General features: G+C 44.9%; 1 protein-coding gene across 1 annotated transcript in view; it reads right to left on the bottom strand.

Annotated features, from left to right (window-relative positions):
• The window catches only part of ZNF532 (zinc finger protein 532), a 67,149-nt gene extending 51,355 nt beyond the window's left edge, over positions 1–15,794 (bottom strand). Inside the window, exon 1 of the mRNA XM_084832998.1 lies at positions 15,685–15,794. The gene's annotated coding sequence lies outside the window, so the exon portion shown is untranslated. The remainder of the gene's footprint in view (positions 1–15,684) is intronic.
• Between the last annotated feature and the right edge of the window lie 5,182 nt (positions 15,795–20,976).

Here is a 20,976-nt window from a genome sequence, read left to right as displayed (position 1 = left end):
GTGATTCTGCATTTAAAACAGAAGCAGAAAGCCCTGTTTTAAATTCAGAATGTTAGGCTGGTATAGAGATGCTCCAGAACACCACTTCACATTAAGTCCCACTTCCGTAGAAGGCGGGGCCAATCACATCAAAGTTGTGTCCCACAGGAAGGGGAGGAACCCCCTCTCAGTCACAGGACTTGCTGCAGGTACCAGAAGAGCTTGAAAATGATAACACTTCAAAATAACTGCTAGAAATAAATTAACCATCATAACATAGGTAGAACAACATAGAGCGAATTGAGTGGAATCCTGAACTAACTGGGAAGGGGTGTGTGTGTCCACACAAACACAAAAGTAGTGCAACCCCTCTCCCCCTGCTATTTATGTGTGTGATGCAGGGAGGGACTCCACTCTCCACACCTTGCTGACCAGAACACCACTTCATGGTAAGTCCAACTTTCTGTTCTTGGTAAGCGAGGGATTGGAGCAGGGAGGAAAGGCATATATAAGACCTGCATCCCAAGTAGAGTAGGACACAATTATAAGACCAGTTGTAGTACAGAATGTCTGGAGGATGCCGCAGTGGAAGCAAACTTGTCATTTTTATAGTGGCATATGAAGCAAAGGCATATGAACCAGGCAAAGACCTTACAAATGTCTTCTAGCAGTGCATTGGTTTGTAGTGCAGCTGTGGACGCTGGACTTCTGGCCAAGCATGCTGGAATACCTACTGGAGGTTCACTGTGAAGAGTATGCCAGTGCTATGCTTTCCCTTACCCATCTGCTGATGGTGGAATGTGTAACTATCTTCCCCTGGGCTCCTGGCTTGTAAGAGACAAAAAGTGCCTCCATATGTCTTGTCTCTATGATGAACTTCAGGTAAATCTTCAGCACCCTGGGCACATCTAACTTGTGCCAGATCTTTTCCTTTGAACGTGAAGGGTTTGGGAAGAAGTCAGGCAGACAATTTCTTGACTGCAATGAAATGTGGAGTTCACCTTTGGCATGAATCCAGGTCAGGTCTAAAAACTACTCTATCCTGTAGGAAAGAACAAAGGACTTTGCACATAGACAATATGTTCAATTTCCCCACCCTTCTGGCTGAAGTTAATGCTACTAGGAAGGCAACCTTCTAGGTGAGAATGTGTAGAGGGATCTTGTGGAGCGATTTGAAAGGTGTACGTGTCAATGCCTTGAGAACCTCTGTCAGGCCCAAGGAGAAGAAAAGATGAATCACTGGTGGAGAAATGAGGGTTGCTCCCCGCAGAAAGTATTTGACCTGCAGGAGAGAGGAGACTGGTGGAGCACCATGCCAATGCTGTCACTTGTCTCTTAAGCATGGTTGGTGCCAGACTATTCTCCAAACCCTCTTGAAGGAAACTGAGGACCTCTGCAACTGAGGATCTCTCCAGAGTCAGTCTGTGTCGCTTGCACCACTGATGGAACACCTTCCAGGTTAGCTCTTATATCTTAGATGTTGACAACCTTCGTGATATAAGGATTGTATCCATTACATTGTGTTACAGACCGTCCTCTCAAGTTTCATGCATAGAGTTGGAGCCACCTGACATCCAGATGGAAGACTGGCCCCTGGAAGATTAGATCTGGTCAGCAGTCTCTAAGAGGGGACATGCTGAGGCTCACCAGGTCTGAAAACCAGGGCCTCCCGGGCCAGTGTGGAGTGATAATTAACACCTCTGCTCCTAGAAGGCTGATCTTGTGTAGCATTCTCACAATCAAGGGAAACAGTGGGAAAGCATATAGATGACCTATTGGCCAATCTGAATGGAGGGCATCCATTGCAACAGCAACATGATTCTAGTAGCAAGACAGGAATAGTTTTACCTTTGCATTTTTATTTGTGGCGAATAGGTCTATAATTGTAAGACCTCCAATCTTGGGTTAGGAGCCGAAATATCTGAGGATGTAGGGCTCACTTGCCTAATAGGTCTATGATTGTAAGACCTCCAACCTTGGGTTAGGAGCCAAAATACCTGAGGATGTAGGGCTCACTTGCCCTGGTCCACTTTCGCTCTTCTCAGCTAATCCACTGGCATGTTGAGCATCCCCTGTATGTACTCTTCTGTGATCAAGGCCAAATTCTTTTCCACCCAAGAGAGAAGTAGTACGGCTTTGCTCTGCAAGTTGCTAGATCTTGTCCTGCCCTGGTGTGTCACATAGGCTTTTGTGGTCACGCTGTCTATGCATATTAGGGTGTGTTTCTGACTCACTAATTCTGAAAAAGCTAGGAGAGCAAGCCATACGGTCCTCAACTCCAGGCAACTGATGGGATGTGTTTTCTCCTGCTGTGACCAGGAGTCCACTGCAAACTGTGTGAGGCGGTGTGCTTCCCAACCCATCGAGCTGGCATCTGTCACCACTTGGATGTGATGGTTCCTCTAGATGATTGCCTTGAGAGAAGCTCTTCCTGTGTGACTACCAAGGGAGGGAGCTGGTGACCTCTGGAGGTAGGGTGAGCCTCATATTCTTTTTCAAGATCTGGTCTTGAAATCTGAGGAAAAACCATTGTAGGCTCCGGGAGTGGAACCCCGCCCAGGGCACTGAATCAATGGCTATGATCATCAAGCCCAGGAGGCATGCAAAACTCATCAGGATGGGGCTACCTGATGCTCTCATGGAGGCCAGAGTGTCCAAAATGTTTATCACCCATTCCTTCTGCTGGGTGTCAATAATCACACTCAAGTGTTGTAGACATTGCTTTCGTGACAGGTGACCCTTGGACACGTTCACTCCAAAACCGTGGTCTGAGAGACAGATCAAGGTTTTCCTTAGATTTCCTCCGCCTTCCAGTGAGTTGTCGATCTGATGAGTAGGTCATTTCAATAAAGGTAAACATGAATTCCCCCCGACCCTGAGGTGTCCCACAAGGGCCACCATGATCTCCATGAGCACCCAGAGGAAAAACCAAAGGGAAAAACCTTCTACTGATATTGTTTTGTGTCACATATTATTGCTGCTGTCATTATCAATGCAAAGAAATTTCCCTCACACAGGAAATCTCTCTCCTCCACACTGTGGGACATCCCCACTCCCATAGCGCAAGTTTACTTGCCGCATCTGAAGAAGGAATATTAAGGTGATTGTCACCAACTCCTTAAGGACAAGGCATCTGGATTGGTGGCAGAGGCAGTCTTGCCTGGTTGGAGCCCCGTGCACACTAGGGGAACTAATGATATTGGGAAACAGCCCCTCAGTCAAAATGCTGAGAGATCCAGCAGGACCATGGTCATGAGGTACTCCCTAAGCCCACAACCAGCATATTGGGGGTGGACTCCCTTGGGCAGCAACAGTCCTGAAAAAACAACCCCTCCCTATAGAATTTTTTTTGAAATAATAGCCTGAGGTGAAAGAGAGAGAGGAGGGGAAGTGGGGGGAGTCTTGAGAGAGTCTCTCACTCATCCTCATGAGGGGAGTCCAACCCAGAATATAAGAAAAACCTAACATTCCTGTCCAACTGACAGAAAGGTGTAAGAGAGAAAAAATGCCTATGCTCCCAAAGAATCTGGGAGCAAACAAGTAACCTTGCTCTTCTGTAGGAGGCAGAGCTAAGGCTGAGAGAGGGTTTCTCCCCTTCCAGTGGGACAAAACTTCAATGTCACAGGCCCTGCCTTCTACAGAAGTGGGAGGCAACCCTTTCTTCCCTGCTCCACTGCCTCGCTGACCAAGAAACACCAGGTGTGTATGAGCGAAAGATAGGTGTGTTGCGTGGCCCACAAGTACATCACAGTAACCCAGGCTCAGTCCAACATATGCCATGCATTTCTTGCCCTTTTTGTGGATTCGTTGGGCTAGTTGAGGGCAACTTGTAAAATTCAACACTTCCTCCTCCTCCCCATCATTGGGCCTCGTTGAAATGGTTGGGAGATCTGCAAGACAACTAACACCAAGGGAGCCCTCTGACGCAAATTCCCAGCTCATATGAGCTGTCTCTGCTCTCCCTGATACACTGCAGAGACCTCCAGGGGCAACTAAAGTCTCCTGTAGGGATGCTATCACCATCTGCCCCATCCATAGGCTCTCAGCTATGTTTTTAGCTCTGTAGAAGATCAAGGCACAAGGGATGATAGCTAAGTGGTAGAGATCTAATGCTTTGCATGTAAAAGGTCCCAGGTTCAATCCCTGGCATCTCCAATTAAAATGTAGAAGTAGCAGCTGATGGGAAAGACTGTGGAGAACCATTGCCAGAATAGACAGTAGGGGACTAGATGGGCCAAAGGTATGACCTAGTATATGGCAGCTTCCTATGTTCCTAAGATCCTGCAGCTTGTCCACGGGCCTTGCATTCATTACCATGCCACTGGCTTCCAGTAAAAGCTGTGTCTTCCAAGCTGCAGATGTTGACACAGCATGGCTGTTCATATTGTCTTAGTGGTACACCACAAAGTAAGTCAGGGAGGGCGACCTGTGGCCCTTGGCCTGATTTCAGGCAGCCCATGGCCTAATTTCAAAAATCCTCTGCATGTGACCAGTTCAGAAGTGATCCATTCCTTCCCTGGCATCTTGGTGAATGGGAAGAGAGGGAAAGGGATAGAAGAGGGGTGACCACCCACTTTTGGTTCTGGTGCTGCCCACTGCTGACATGCAGCCCCCGACAGATTACCCCAAAGGGAATGCAGCCCTCAACAGATGAAAGGGTGTCCAACCCTGGAGTAGGTAAAGCTCCTTATGCAGGTCTCCCCACAGCAGTAATTACAAGGGATCTACAATGTTGGCATACTGATGCTGCACATAGTTGGAAGAATGCACACAGGAAGCAAGGAGCTTTTTGAAATTACACTTTTTGAGTGGAGAGAAATACTGTTTCGGCCTCAGCTGTGTACAGTGTAGCATTATAGTTCTCCAGGATACGTGGGGGAACCCAGGACCCTAGGGTTGGGGGCTGTATCTTGGCCCAACAGACCACAACTGAAACATCCAAATGGAAATCACAAGATAAAGGAACATAGGAACCTGCCTTATACCAGAGTCAGAACATTGGTCCATCTACGTTGGTTTAGACCTCCCAGATGTGGTTGGACTCCAACTCCCATCAGGCCCAGACAGTATGAACAGTGGTCAGGAATAACGGGAATTGTAGTCCAACAACATCTGGAGGTTACAAGTTCCCCACCCCTGGTCTGCACAGACTGGCAGTGACTCTTCAGGGTCTCAGGCAGGTGTCTTTCCCAGTCCTGCCTGGAGATGCCAGTCTCCAGCTGTGTTTCATAGTGCCAAACAAAACGTTCTGATAATCCATTCAGCTATGTATGATAGGTTTCCTTACACTGCAGCAACATGCGCTTACACCAATTTGGGTGGGGGCATCACAGCAATTCAGGAGGGGGCACTAAACCTTTCCCCCCACCTGTTTTTCCCAAAATTCCAACATCCTGTGTGGGTGGGAGGTTAGAAAAAAGAAAAAGCTCTCCACTGGATTACCAGAATGCTTAGTTTGGCCCATAGTGTAATGGAAACACCTCAGGACCAATGCTTACAACTTTTCTGCATGGAGGCAGCTTTGCTACACGAAGAGGTGAGGCAGCCTTCTCAGGCAGCAGAGTTTGGATGCCGTTATTGACGGCATGAGTGGGAGACAGAAGTTTGGCTCACAGGACACAATCGCCCAGTGAAGATCTCTGGTGGAATCCCCACTGAAATGAGTGAGATGCACGAACAACACTACTACTCTTCCACTGTTTTTGTTCACTTCAACGAACAGTGAATGGAAGAAGCAGGAAGGAGGCTGCCGTCTGAATTGTCTACTTCAGCCCCTAAATTGCTCTGGGCTGGCTCAGTTTTCAATATGCCACAAAGTTATCTGAAGTTGACAGTCTGTGATTATCATGGCTCTAAATCTGGGTAGGCAACAAGTGATCCCCCACCCCAAATGTTTTTAAAAATTACACACACACCCCAAGGCATCCCTAGGAAAGTTTCTCTTGAAAACAAGCTAAATTTAACCACTGTAGTATATTCTTTCCCCTGCCCCCCACCCGGGGTAAAAATAGCCCCCAGATCTCTGAAAGTTGCCCACCCCTGCTCTAGATCTTTCTTTGGTCATTTATTGGAGTATTAACAAGTTTTGTTTTTATTGTTTTGGTTGCTATGAATTTTTAATAATACGTTTGTCTTGAATTTAATGGGACAATAGGTTTTTCAAGTTGCAAGCCACTTCAAGAGCCTGCTTCTTATATTCTTCAACTGTTAGAATGAATCAATGATTAAGGGCACAGTCCTATGCATGTTTAGACAGAGAAAAGGCCTACAACTCCTAGCATTCCCCAGCCAGCAAGGCAAGGCTGGGGAATGCTGGGAATTGTGGGTCTTTTCTCTGTCTAAACATGCATAGGATTGAGCCCTAAATACGTTTCTCACAAACACAGATGTTGATGAGTCTATGAAGTGTGATGTTCTTTTCTCAGTGCAGGCTTGCTGGTCATCTTGAATTTGACTTCTTGGTGAATCACTCAAACAACTGATTTACCATGCGCCTCGTAATGAACCATGATTGCTTTTGCCACTTCCGGACATACCAAAGAGAGCAGAGTAACTCAGCCCAAAGGACGATTCCAGGAAAAAAAAGCGGGGGGGGGGGGGAATCCATATAGATTATTCCCAACACTCATCCCTCTTCATTACCACAGAAGTATTATTGCTTCCCATCAAAACCACAAACCAGCCTGAGCTGAAATCAAGTGCATATTTTATGAAAAGAGGAAAAGCTAGTTTAACTAGCGTTCTTCTCCTTTCCTCTTCAGTCTCCATTTAAGAACATAAGAAGAGCCCTGCTGGATCAGACCAAGGGTCCATCTTGTCCAGCATTTTGTTTCCATAGTGGCCAAGGAGATGCCTTTCAGAAGCCCACAAGCAGGACATGAATACAATACACCTCCCTCCTCATGTGCCCCGGCAACTGGTATTGAGAGACAATGCCTCCAATACTGGAGGTCATCTGTGACCATTAAGACTAGTAGCCACTGATAGCCTTATCCTCCATGAATTTGTCTAATTCAGTGGTGGGAAACCTCAGACCCAGAGACCAAAACTGGTCTTCCTGGGGAGACCAAATCAGGGTTCCGCAGATGGCTGTGCCCCCTTGCCTCATTTGGTGGTTTCGCAGCTTTTGTTCAGTTTTGCCCCATTCTAAAAGGTTGAAAAGCCTCCCCTAAAGCTTAATTACTGGCAGGAAAAGCTTTAAGCTACAATATACTAGTATTTTTTGCATTTTGGTTCCATCCCTTTGTATTTTTTTGGTTCCATCCCTTTTTACTTTTTGTATTTTGGTTCCATCCCTTTTACCTTTGGCAGTGCCCCCTTTGCCTTCAGCCCTGCCTGTTGCTGGAATGCAGCTCTGAGACCTTCTCCCGAAATTGAATTCAGCCCTGAGGCTTAAAGATGTTCCCTACCCCTGGTCTAATACTTTTCAAAGCCATCAAGTTGATGGTGATCATTACATCTTGTGGTAGAGAATTCAATAGTTTACCTATGCACTGCAAAGTACTTTCTTTTATCTGTCCTGAATCCTCACCATTTAGTTTCGTTAGTTGACCTTGGGTTCTATCAATCGATCTGAGCTGCTTCTATACAACTTGACATCCCAAGTAGTTTACATAAGAACACATACAGTACAATATAAAAACAATATAAAAACAGTATAAAACAATACCTTTAAAACATTACAACAAAAGTAGTGAAACAGAGCAGTGTCAAAAACTGATTACAAGTCAGGGAAAGCCTGAGTGAACAAACACGTTTTCAAGAGGCATCTGGGGCTCACCAGTTTCTGCCCTTAAGCCACATGTGGGAGAGTATTCCAGAAGGTGGGTGCCACTACCACATATGTGCCATTACCTGATGACACACTGTTGGTTGTGGAACAACCAATAAAGCCTTCTAGAATTATGAGAGAGGAGGAAAATGTTATCCCTATCCATTTTCTCCACACCATGCATAATTTTATATAGAAAGCCCCAAATATTGTGGTTTCTCTTCACAGGGGAGTTGCTCCATCCCCTTGATCATTTTGGTTGCCCTTTTCCGCACCTTTTCCATCTCTGCAATATCCTTTTTGAGGAGCGGGTGACCAAAACTGTATATTGTGTTCCAACTGTGGTCGGACCATGGCATTATAAGTTTGTTAATTTGCAGAGACTACTCAGTTACTAAAACACTCTGCATCGATAAATATCGTACACAAACATGTTAAACAACAGGGAGGCAGGAGAGAGGAAAGGGAATCTTAAAATGGGACTGTGTCAGAGTCTGCCAAAATGAACCTAGAATCTCCTGGCTTGCGTTGCATTTTGGATGGCAGCCTGGATGGCAAATGGACTCCTCGTACTCTGAAATGGCTCCACATTCAGCCAACTTATTGGTGCTCCTTGACCTAGTCAGACTAGAAAGATTATTTGACTCCCTCCACTCTCTCTTTTTCCGTGCCTGTCTCTTTGCTTGCCCTTCCACCTGATGCCTTCCTGTATCCCATTATCCAGCCCCTTCAGGGCCAAACTAAATCTGACATTCAGTCATATTTATTGCTTTTATTATACTCCTTTGCAAAGTGTACAATACAGAAAATCAAGATATTAAAAATATATTACATGAATAATTGCATTAATGCAATTAGGGCACACTTTAAAATGGCAAATAGCAGCCAAATAGCCCTGAAGCTGCTATTTGCATCAGGAAGTAAGCCTCTGTTGGTGACAATGGAGGCTTCCCTCCCAATGCAAATACCAGGGATTTTTGTGCAGAGGGAGGAGTGATTTTAATCAGGACCATGGAAAGGTGAGAAAGGGTTAAATTCTCCCTCCTTACCCCCTGGGGTTCTGATGCTGGTCTGGTGCCCTTACAGCTGCTATTTGCTTTTTTAAAATGCACATATTAATTGCATTTACACATCTAGTTTGGTCCTCAGATGGACAGCTAGGCCCTACTTGTGAATGTGATTTTAAATATAGTGCCCTCCAGATGTGTTGGACTTCAATTCCCATCAGCCCCAGCCAGCATGGGAGTGGTCAAGAATGCTGGGAGTTGTCGTCCAAAATATCTAGAGGGCACTAGGTTGGGGAAGGCTGTTTTATATTCTCCATTCTGAACATTACTCATGGATATCCACTACATAGCCCCTGACAAAATTTATGGCAACACCACTCTCCAAACCTGTGGATACAATCCATCTAGAAATCTTTGATATGCTTGAGTGGGTTGTTCACACAGCCCAGCCCCCAAACCTTGGATCATCGATTTAGAAAGCTTCTGTTTGGATAGCACTGTGTAGTTTGATGGATGTGTCTAATAGCTTTGCCATAAAGTGCAGCCTGGAAAAGGGCTGTCTCCTTGACCCAGTTTGTTTGGGCATCTTCTTCTCAGTGTCCTTGAACTATGATTTTGCCTCTGAGGGAGGTCAGATGACAAATTCATACTGTCTTGATTGCCTCCTAAATACTATGACCAAGGTACAGTTAGTTAAAGAAGTGTAGTTCATGGATGCTCAGTGACTATGAGCAAAGTCCCTTATAAAACCTCATGGACCATCTCCCTTTCAGGTGCTCCACGTGCTCCCTCAGGATCAGCATTAAGAAAACTGTAGTTTATTATTTATTTATTACATTTCTATAACGCCCAATAGCTGAAGCTCTCTGGGCAGTTCACAAAAATTTGTGAATTGAGAGACAGGGTGTTATACAACAGTCTGTGATCATCCTTGACGAGATTGCACCCTTGCGAGATTGCAACCCAGGTATCTACTCTGCCTCTTTAAAACTGATGAGACGAAGCAACTGCCACTTCGCTAGAAGGTCAAATCTGTGTATGCAGCATTTCCTACTTCTCTGATAACTTTTCTGGTACCAGGATGGTAAACCTGCCCCAGCCTCCTACTGACACTATGGACTCAACTGCAACGGATGAAGTTCTCCCAACTCCTGATCAGACTGGGCAAAGCTCAGTGGTGCTTCAGAGCCAAAGGCTACCTAGTAGGAGAGCCTCTTGGATACTTTGGAACTGGACCCAGAATCCCCTTCTGGCATTCACCTCGGTGGACCAGGACTCAAAGCCGCTGAGAAAAAGAGAACAATCTAGGGACCACGAGAAAACTTTTGCATCAATCTAAGGGGCAACAAACACCACTGCAAACAAATTTTGGTGTCTTTCTCTCAGCCTACCACCATAGGAGGCACATTTCATGGGAAGGTGAGAGAAGGCCTTCTTTGTGGCTGCTCCCATGCTCTGGAACTCCCTGACAAGGGAGGCTACATTGGCTCCCTCTTTGCTGTCCTTACACTGGCAGACAAAGACATTTTTATTCAAGCAGGCCTTTGACATGTAAGCTTATCGGTGTTGAAGTAGGTTCTATTGGACTGGCTGTTTTTATTTCTTTTACTGGTGCGTTTTTTAACTGTATTTTTAACTGATTTATTTTCATGGTTGTTTTAACTAAGTTTTTTATTTAATCTTGGTTGTATTACTGTTGGCTGACTTGAGCACCTTTTTTTGGGTGGAAAGGCAGGGTATAAATCAAATAAATAAATAAATAAATAATATATAAACAACACCCATTACCAGGGCTTTGAGAAATTTGGGATAAATAAGCAGTGACCATACTGAGTACAGTGCAATGTTAGCCACTCAAGTTACGGTCCTTTTTAGATGCTGTAAGAATTAAGGGATGGGGCAGAGTCCAAGGTTTTCCCAGGCTTTCTGTCTAACATTACTCTTTGGGACTATGCCTGATCATGACCTGAACATGTCCTAAAGCTTTAGTTTCTGACTCACATACTCAGTCAGAGCAATATAATACTTCCATTACAGAAAACTGACTACAACGGAAATGCTTAACCACAGTCATGTATTACTACAGGGGTTACCACAGTGGCTAATAAGCTACATGAGGCTCCCAGAGAATTCAGATACAGGTCCTGGGCAGTTCAACAAAATGAGCAGAAAAATAAGTTTAAAAAAGGGGCGGGGCGGGGGGAGAGAGAGAAAGCCTGCAGTATGTATGTAAGGTTACAAACACAATAGAGCGGATTGCCCCAACCTGGCACTTTCTAAATGTTACGATACAACTCCCATTATCCCCAGCAAGCATGGTCAATGGGAAGGCTGCAATAGAAAGTTCACATTCATACATTTTCCCCATAATCCATCACAGTCAAGGAGGCAATTTCAGTGGCATTAGAAGGTCCCTAGAAATCACAAGCCAAGTTACAGGGCTATGGGTAGGGGATAAATGGGATGGGATACAGAGAACTGGGACTTGTACAGAAGGGAGGACGAAGAGAGATGTGGTGATGGCCACTAACTCAAGATGGCTTTTTAAAAGATAGGAGAAATTGGAGGAAGATAGGCCTATTAGCTTCTACTAGTGATGATAGCCAAATTCAACCTCCATTTTCAGAGCCAGTATACTTTTTCGTACTAAAAAAGCTGGAATACTAGAGCAGGGAAGGCCTGTTGCCTTCATACCCTGCTTGTAATCTTTCCAGAGGCAGCTGGTTGGCTACAATGGAATCAGAACGCTGGATAGATGGACCTTTGGTCTGATCCAGCAGGGCTCTTATAACTCTATAGCAAGGATGGGGGAACCTCCAGCCCGCAACATGAGGTCCCCAACACATTACCCCTGAAGCCCTCAGGGAAGGAAAAGGCTTCCCACCCCTGCTTTATAGCTTGAGTAGGATCTGTGAGGTGCTGCTGTGGAGGAAAAGGAGGCAGTGGTAACAGATGTGGGTCCATATTCACTTTTTGTATGTGCTAGGCTACAATACATATTCCCAATTCCTAGGCCCCAGTGTCCGTTGTTGTTTTAAGAAGCTAGTCTGCACAGAGGTAAACCATCTTTCCATTGCCTGGTTGCCAGCAACCAAATCCCAGACTTCCAGGCAACCAGAATGCCTGGAGTATTCAAGATCTTGGGTATGGAGTTCTTAGGCTTCGGAATTTTTTATCCATCCACAATGTTATTCTAAAAAAAATATCTTGCACTTTAGTTTCAGTTGCAATTATAATAATTACTTGTTGATCTTTCAACATCCAAATCGTTAGTAGAAACAAATGAATAACGAAGAAAAAGCATAAGGTCCCGTAATGGATAGTTTCAGTCACCAAATGGTGGATATTCATCCAGTTCTTATTTTGATAGTATCCCAGCTTCACCTCCACCCCCAATTTGGTATACTTCCTTAAAGCTTGCTTACTATTTGTAACATTTTGGTTGGTCCTAATAATGGTGTTGCCCAATGCGGATTTTGGATTCTTTCCCATTGAAGCAATAATCTGTGGTAACTCGTGCCAACGGTATCACACATTCAGGTTATCAACTCTGATTAACATGATGCATATAGATAGGCTCCCTCAAGAAGGAAATTGACACATGCACCCAGGTCAAGTAGAAACTGCACCATGTATTTTGCCAGCGTAAACAAAAGTTGCGTACCAGATGCATGTACAGATCTACAACAGGACAATCCATTGTCATTGTATATTAGGCTCAAAAATATCCTGGGCGAGATTGAAAGGGTAATGTACATGGCTTCTAAACAAGCACCACAACGCCTCTGCCCCTCCCCCTACCTCAAGCCCCTCCCTCCCACCTAAGATAGACCCTCTTTCAAAGTCAGGGGACCCTTAGGATCCACCTCCAATGCAGCAGAAGCTGCTGCTATTGGAAGGAGAAACCAGGAAAACTCCCATGCATGCACCAGAGGAGCTAGGCACACTCATGGGATTCTTTGGATCTAGGGTATAAATACAACAAAAAGCAAGAATAGTATTCTAACTACACTGGCTTTCCATTGGTTTCTTTAATCTGTTGAAGCAAAATGGAATGGATTGCATTGGCAATCCTTTGTTCAAGACAGCCAGAGGTAAGTCCAAGAAAGTACACAATGGCTGACAAGAAGTAGGCCCTAGAAATGGTTGGGTCAATGTTTTCACACTTGCTCAGTCAAATCAGTATCAATGTATGTACCTTCTAGCCTATACTGATAATCTTAGTGAAAAACAAGCAAAATATTTCATTTCAGAAAAGATCTAAGACACATGGTGCCCCTGTTCAGAATCAGCTACTGAGAGGAGGCAGTTCCTGCGAAGAGGGCCAGCCCTCAAATATTAATCTGCTTTTTCAGCTAAAAAGGATGGCCTACATGTAATTTAAAAAAAAACAAAACTCAACCCACAGAAATGAATTTATTATACAGAAACAGCAAAAGAATCACCAACAATATCTGTTCAGGTTTCCCATGTTACAGCAAACAGTTCCCAGCACAATATTTAAATGAAGGGGAGGGAAAAAAAAAAAACCTTTGCAGCAAGCAAGAGAAAATAAAGGCAGCAGACAACCCACAGAAACACACACACATATGGTTGGTGCAATGCTACTTCCAAAACCTAAATTTGGCATGAATATTATCACAAAATGAAGTGTTAGTACTTACAGTTTTTAGCAAAGCCTAACAAGCATATAACAGTGATCTCATGTAACCCTATGGATTTCAGCTGACCCTTGGAAAACAAGACCCAATGCAGAGCAACCATCCATATTCTCCCCATCCTGTAAAATGGACTAGTGGCTTCTAAACCAGGTATCTACAGCCAAATACTGAACCACTGTATATTGATATTAAGCACAACACAAAGATGGTATCACAGCACACTTGGCTCCCTCATGCAAGCTATTTAATGCCCTGTCAGATTTGAGAAACACAATATCCTATACCTGGTCTAAAATCAAGTATTTTTCAGGCTTAACAGATCACATGCGACTTTCAATACACTACAATTTATTTCTTAAATACCTTATATCATCTGCTGCACAATCAGGAAATAAAGAGGTTCCTTAATGCTTGTGTCACCCTCTAAATGCAGCGAACCCTGCCTGTCACCAGCCTCCATGGAACTTACCCAATCAAAATACTCCCAAGGCTTTTAAGATTGTCTACTTTATTCCGCTTGAATACAATGGACAACCTAAATTTCAAACTGGATCAGCACACATTTTCCCCCTAACTGTTTATCCTCCATCTTTATTTGTTATTTTCCATGACTGCAGATTTATAATTCCAGCTGCCAGCCAGGACATGCTGGATTTTAGTAACATCATAATTCATGTAAAATCCTGAGTTGCTGATGATTTCCTGTTTTAGGAAGTCAGTTTCTAGCACAAGATTCCCCAAGGCAAAAATGTTTAGTGCTCCAATCTACTCTCCAAGAGCCTTTGTTCTTTCCTTTGCCACATTCATTATTGCTTTCTCCTACCTCCCCCGCTCCCTTTCTCTTGGAGCCTTCAGCTTCAGTAGAAAATGCAAAATGCCTGCTCTAATCTAAGCACACATTTATTTTTTTTAAAGAAGGAAAACAAGTCTTATCCATTATCTGAAGCTCTGAAGGTTTCGAGTCAGGAGACATTTCTTACCAGCTGATGCATTGTCCATCCGGTTTCCTATTTGTATGTAATTAATGCTCAAGTATTGTAATTTACCCTACTGGTAATCCACTGGAGTCCTACAATACCTTTAAAACACATCCCCGCCACCAGACTGCAAAACCCATCAACACAATAGTTTAGTAAGCAAAATGAATAGCATGTTTGGCATATGTACACCTTCCTATTTATGCAAAAATATATGGTCTGCCTCAAAATTCCTTTGACTTACAAATAATCACAAGGTTATCTGATTTGGCCAAAAAATGGATGGGGAGATGAGAAATAATCGTTTTTAAATAAGACATATATATATATATATATATATATATATATATATATATATCTGTAATGGCCAAGTAATGCAAAACAGCTCCCCACCCTGTGCTCCACAATTTATGACTGTCATACAGGGGCCTGTTCTTTTATGATTTAACAGTGGGGAGGAAATATCTATAAGGTATACCAAACAAAGGCAGTATTGTTAGCCTGGCTATCAATAAGCCTTTAGAAACAATAGCTTTAATAATAATAAACCTGGATGAGTTTAATAGCATTTCCTCTCCTAATTTAGATCACTGTTTATTCACCAATGTGCCAGGGTGTGCTATCACAAACTGCATTCAGGCTTTGTACACATGTTATTGCCATGCTATTGTGATCATACTCAAAAAATACCATCGCTCACCTTGTGTACCTTGACCTGTGACAGATTTTTTTTTTAAGCCAATGATCAGCTATATAGCCACAGATGCATAACCACTGCAAACCTGAAAGGGTTAAAGGCAGCCTCAATCAATAGGCCTACAAGGAAAAAAGAAGAGTATGTCTCTTTTGCAAATGTATTCATGCACAATTCCACAACACTGTTTGCTCTTGGCCTTTAACAGAGACACAACTTACACACACGCACACACACTTGATATATTTTTTCCTGAAAAGAAACCCACAAGACAGCATCTTGTAAATAAAACAACATGCAATGCAGCAATCCTGAGTCACAAACAATAAGCAGAAATACAGATCGTTCATTCCATTTTTATTTTGTTCAGCTTAAAAACAAACAACCCACACATCTAGATACACAAGTGTCCCACCTAGAAAAGCAAGCATTTTTTTTTCAACAGGGTGATAAATCTCAGCTCTTGTCCATTCCTTTACCAAAGGAAAAAACCAAAAAAACAAAGAAGGCATGAACCAGCCAAAGTAAGCGCAGTTACTGAAAATATGTACATAGATACACAGAAACCTTTATGACTATTACATTAGCCACATACCAGCGCTGTGTGTCTAAAGTGTGCATTCACATATTGTTAGGGGATGGTATCTTTCTAGAAGATCCTCTGCTTTTGGCTGCCATGGAGGGAGGAAGTTATCCCACTGTAGTAGCTCAATGACTGCATTGTGTTCAGGAGCTGATCTGCCTCAAACCAGTTTCAGCCGGTTCTGGTCACCCTACATAAAAAGCTATGGCAACCCTCGCTGAGTTGCCAACAAATCCTGAAAAATCAGAGGGGCTCGGTTGTTTTCTTCTCTGGTGCAAGGGCAATTTCTGTCTTTCATCCCCCCATTTTCAGTCACAGCCCCCTTACACACAACCCACCCCCCACAACAGCATTCTCCATGACAAGCATTTCCCCTTGCCTTTTTCCTCCACAACTTACCTCCCAGAACCTGGCTGAAAAGCTGTGTGTGTCTGAAGCTAACAAAGACAGACCGCAGTAAAAAAAAAAAAATCCTCACAGGATCTCCTTTTGCTGCACAAAGGATACTCGGCCAGAGGAGCAAGAGGGTGACTGCTAAGCAGGGTTTCCCCCCTTGTCTCTGCTCCCCAAGAGGATGAGATGCTCCTAATGAGTGCCATACCTTCCCTATTGCCCTCAGCACCTGGCCATCTGTAGAGCAAGAAACCAACTCTAGCATTTGGGGTGGCTGTAAAGCATTCTCCCCCCTCACAATATTGTCTATTATAAGTTTTTTCTACCCACCCAAAGCCATTAGCAATGCACATGTGAAATACTGGGCATGTGGCAACAGTACTCATTAGAAGGTGATCTAAACAGCAAGGCCTTTTTCTCACCTACACAAGTCTCCTGCCTCACAAAGTTGTGTCTGTCTCTTTCTGCATGGATGTTATTGCCTAAATATAAAACAAAACAGTGTTTTATGTGCCTCACCCAGATCCTGGGGTCCATCATCTACTTTTAATTGAAGAGGGAAACAGAGGAGGAAATTCAGCAGGTGTAGGTTTTCTCGAGCTTGAAACACTGTCATGACAAGCTTCAATGTCTGAAATTCCTTCTTCTATACTATTAAAAGTATGGAGCCACTAACCCTGCCCTGTGCCAAATTTTTTGGGCTGCCCCCCTATCTTGCACCAAGGTAACCATTTAACAGATGTCCTTCTCCCCATCTTTCCTTCATAATTTTAACTCAAACATCTGTCTATGTCTTCTCACCAAGACAGCCATAAGCTACTCTGTACTCCAGGGCTGGGCAACTTGTGGTCCTCCAGATGTTTGGCCTACAATTCCCATTACCCCTCACCATTGACTATACTGGCTAAAGCTGATGGGACTTGTAGGCTAAGATATCTGGAAAGCCATGAGTTGCCCACCCCTATATATTCTCCCCAAAGCAGTGAAGTTCCTTAACACCATCTTTGTATGTTTCCATAACCCTCCTCACTCAAGAGATGGCTTCTGAAAACAGTCTTTTAAAAATAATAATGAACTCCTTTTTCTCCTTCCCCTCCATGCAATGAGGGTCATTCACAACTATTTTTACCAGCTTCCCTGAACTTTGTATTTATTTAGTTGGTTTGATCATTGTCATTCAATGTGAGGGCTTTGGGACTAAAGACACCATTTTGTTAAAGGCCTATTACCAGGCCTAAAACAGAGCCTGAGCCCATGACTAGGTTTACTACACACTACAGTAAAAAATACAATATTGATTGTTTGCACCAAGTAGTCTCCATCATCCTCAATCAAATGCAGCTCCTAAAGAGATTACCTTAATCCTTCATCCCATACTTCTCTTTCATATTACAATGGCTTCTGTCTATGATTGATTCATTGGGTGCCTTTCTCGTGAGCTTGCCAGCCCAAAACTTCTTGCTAGTGGTTGGCTCCCATACCACAATGAAAACATGTGGAGGTGTGCATCATACAACCACAGGAAGACTGATCACAAGGTATTTCCCATGCTAGCATCCTCCTGATATAGGATCAGATCCTCCTGATAACCCTTGATCCAGCCCACCTATGACATCCAAACATTCATATATTCTGGTACAGGATTGGAGCCAGGCACAAAGGAGTGGCTTTACAGTGGCAACCATTCCACAAAAGTAATGCAGTGCTGGGCCTACTCTCTGTCCAGAGTAGTTTTCCTATCATCACCCCAGACCAGGCCCTAACCATGTTTTCTCTATCACACTCACTCGCATCTCCTTCCATCCGCCACTTTCTTTTTGTCCCTTCCTCACAATTCTCTAGCCATTGTTCCTTCAGGATAAGTATTATCCAATGATTGATAGGGGAGGGACCATTGCTCAGTGGAAGAGCACATGCTGTACATGCAGAAGGTTTCATCTCTGCTGTCTCCAGTTAAAATGATCAGGTAATGTGAAAGGCCTTTGTTGGGGTCCCTGGAAAGACGCTGCCAGTCAGAATAGACAGTACTGGGCTAGATAAAGAAATAGTCTGACCTGGCATAAAACAGCTTTGGCAACATGGCTGACATCAAAAACCACGTATGTGGTATGGGAGCTTCATGACGCAGGAATAACACGTGCAAGCACCAGCCACACAAATAGCATGGTTACTTCCATGCCAGTGCCACATCTCCATCACAACTACTGGTATGAGATGGAACCAAGCCATCCAGCTGAACCACGTGACTGGGGCTTGCAGACATGACCGCTGCAACACAAAGCCCTAACCACATGGAAGTGGGATTTTGACAGCAGCTGCCCTATCAACCAATGCAACATATTATTTATTACATTTTATCCCACTCTTCTTTCAAACAGCTCATGGCAACATACATGCCCCGTCCCCATATTGTCCTCGCAACAATTCTGTGGGATAGTAACCGACAGCGACTGGCTCAAAGTCACCCAGTAAGTTTCATGGCTGAGTGGGGATTTGAGCCTGGCTCTTCCCAGTTCAAGACCACCACTATCCATTACATGTGGACAGAGTTTTAGAGTAGATCCAGACGATTCAAAGACACATGGCCAGAAACTTGGTTACGTGTAGCTTCTGATTATATGGCTAAGCCTTGCATTACCACTCTAATGCAGATCCTCAGAAATCCAAGGAGACAAAGGCATGGTCATGCTGAGCTTGTCTATGCAGTCACAGGCTGCAGATGGGCATCTCCCTAAGTAGTCACAGGTGCCAGCCACGCAGTAGGTCTATTCGCACAATCACTAACACAGATTAGAATCCCCCTTTGTCCGTATGCCTGCATTCGGAGGGGAAGATTCATCCTTTTACCACCCCTACAAGTAAAATGCCTTCAGTAAACCCCTGTTTACTAAAGGGTGCTAAGGAGTGCCAAAGGCAAAGTTAAGCAATCATACCCATGTGCCCATCTGATAGCAAGGCAACAATTCCTGGCCTCCAGGCCCTTTCCTCTGTGCAGCTCCAATGTAACTATGGCTAGAAACCTACACATGATTACCTGAGAGTAAGCTCCCCTGAACTCACTGACACTTACTTCTGAGTGTGTGTGCATAGGATTGTGCAGCATAAAGATGATGCTCTAAGTATGTGGTGGGGTAGGAATTGTCAGTTTTAAAAAAACAAGGGACCAAAAAGACACAAACAACAGGGGCCATTGTACAGGACTTGTGCTAGTTCTTCTGCGTTCGATGGAGCTGCAGGGTTTTGCATACAAGGGATGCCCACTTATGGGGAGGGCTGAGGCGAAGAAGGAACACGGGCTCCGAAGATATTTAAAGAGCGTCCTGTAAGATAAAGGCTGAAAGAGACACAAAGCAGGCCCTCCCCTGTAAATGATTTGGTCCCATATTTGGCTGCAAATAAAGGACTTCCACGGGGAAAGAATGTAACACGCACAGACAGGCTCAAAAAAAGGAAAAAAAGAAGAGGCTTTAGAAATCTGACAAGCAACACGAAGCCTCCCAACCTTGGGACTAGAGAACAGCTATATGATGCACTATGACGGGGACCCTCCACCCTAACCCGGCGCTGAAACCCTCAGGGTCTGGTAGCTCGGCCGCCAGCCCCGATGGCCTAATCTCCGGCGGCGGCAGGCGCCTGCCCATTCCCGGGCGAGCGCTCTGCGGGCGTTCCCCGGCTGGAGAAAGCTCCAGCGGCCTGCCTGGCCGGCCGGGGCCCTTTCCTAGATTTCCCCGGATCCCTTTCGGCGGAGGCCGCCGCCGCCGCCGCCGCCCCCCAGCCCCGGCCGCTTCCTCGATGCCGCGCAGTCATTGCAGCGGGAGCCCCGGAGAGGAACCACCAGCCGCTGCTCTTCTTCTTGCCGTTTTCCCCCCAAGACACGCCGCTCTTGCAATATCCAGAGGTGGGGGCTGGGGTGGCGACGGGGGGGGAGCTGTAAAAATCATGATGTGTGCCTCTCCCTCTGTGTGTACGCGCCAAGCAAAGGGCTAATCCAGTAAGGAGCTGCAGCAGCCAGGCCCCACCAGGGTGGACGGAGGGAAGGCAAGGAAAAATAACCATCGTAATATATAGAGATCCCCGACTCCCCGCATTGCATGCAAACTCCTCACCCCCATGCAAACAGACCTGCTGCTGCTGGTAGCCTTGGGCAAGAGGCCAGTGTGCTGCCAACCCGGGGAGGGGCTGATCCTGCAAGGGGTGCTTTCAGGCAGACATGTTTAAGGGCTCCCTCTCCCTGCCAAAGGAGCCTGCAGAGAGAGGCCTGGCTTTAAAAGATGGTTGCACATAATGGCAGGCAGGCAGGCAGGCAGGCAGAGAGAGGCTCTTGCAGGGACGAGGAAAAGGTGGGGGGTGGGGGGATGCTTCTGTGGCTTGGAAAAAGGGATGGCGGGGTAGGTGGAGGAGAAGATCTCCCCTGTGGATTCAATTTAAAACTTGTCATTGGAGTGTGAAGGGGGGGGGAGAAAAGATTCCCCCCCCCCGCCGCCCTTTATTAGTGGTTGTTCTGAAGCTTTCTTCTCTCTTTCTCTCCCCCCTTAATAAATCAGGGATTCCCTCTTGTGGAGAAAACAGAGAAGACGAAAGGAGTTAAAAGCCATTGCCCCTCCCTGGCATGTTTTAATTACAGGACGAGGAAGAAAGGAGAAGCTGTGGAAGGTGGGACCCGCCGAAGCGGCTCTCTGCAGGGGTTGCTGGGCTGGTGGGGTTTTGAAATCCTCTTCGTGAAACCAGATTGAACAGGCCCGAGGGGCATTTTGGATTGACAAGAAACAAAAGGGAACGTGTTCGCTCTCCCCTTCCTTTGAACAGGAGTAGCCGAGCTGAGGCATGACTGTGTGTGTGTTCAAATTAACCAATTTTTAATTATTATTTTTTTAAAATAATATCAAGAATGTGATATTTTATACCACACAC

This window comes from Heloderma suspectum, chromosome 2 (genome assembly GCF_057233095.1).
Source record: "Heloderma suspectum isolate Gila_16-S chromosome 2, 16-S_ref, whole genome shotgun sequence".
NCBI lineage: Eukaryota > Metazoa > Chordata > Lepidosauria > Squamata > Helodermatidae > Heloderma > Heloderma suspectum.
This window is presented reverse-complemented; position numbering and strand designations above follow the sequence as displayed.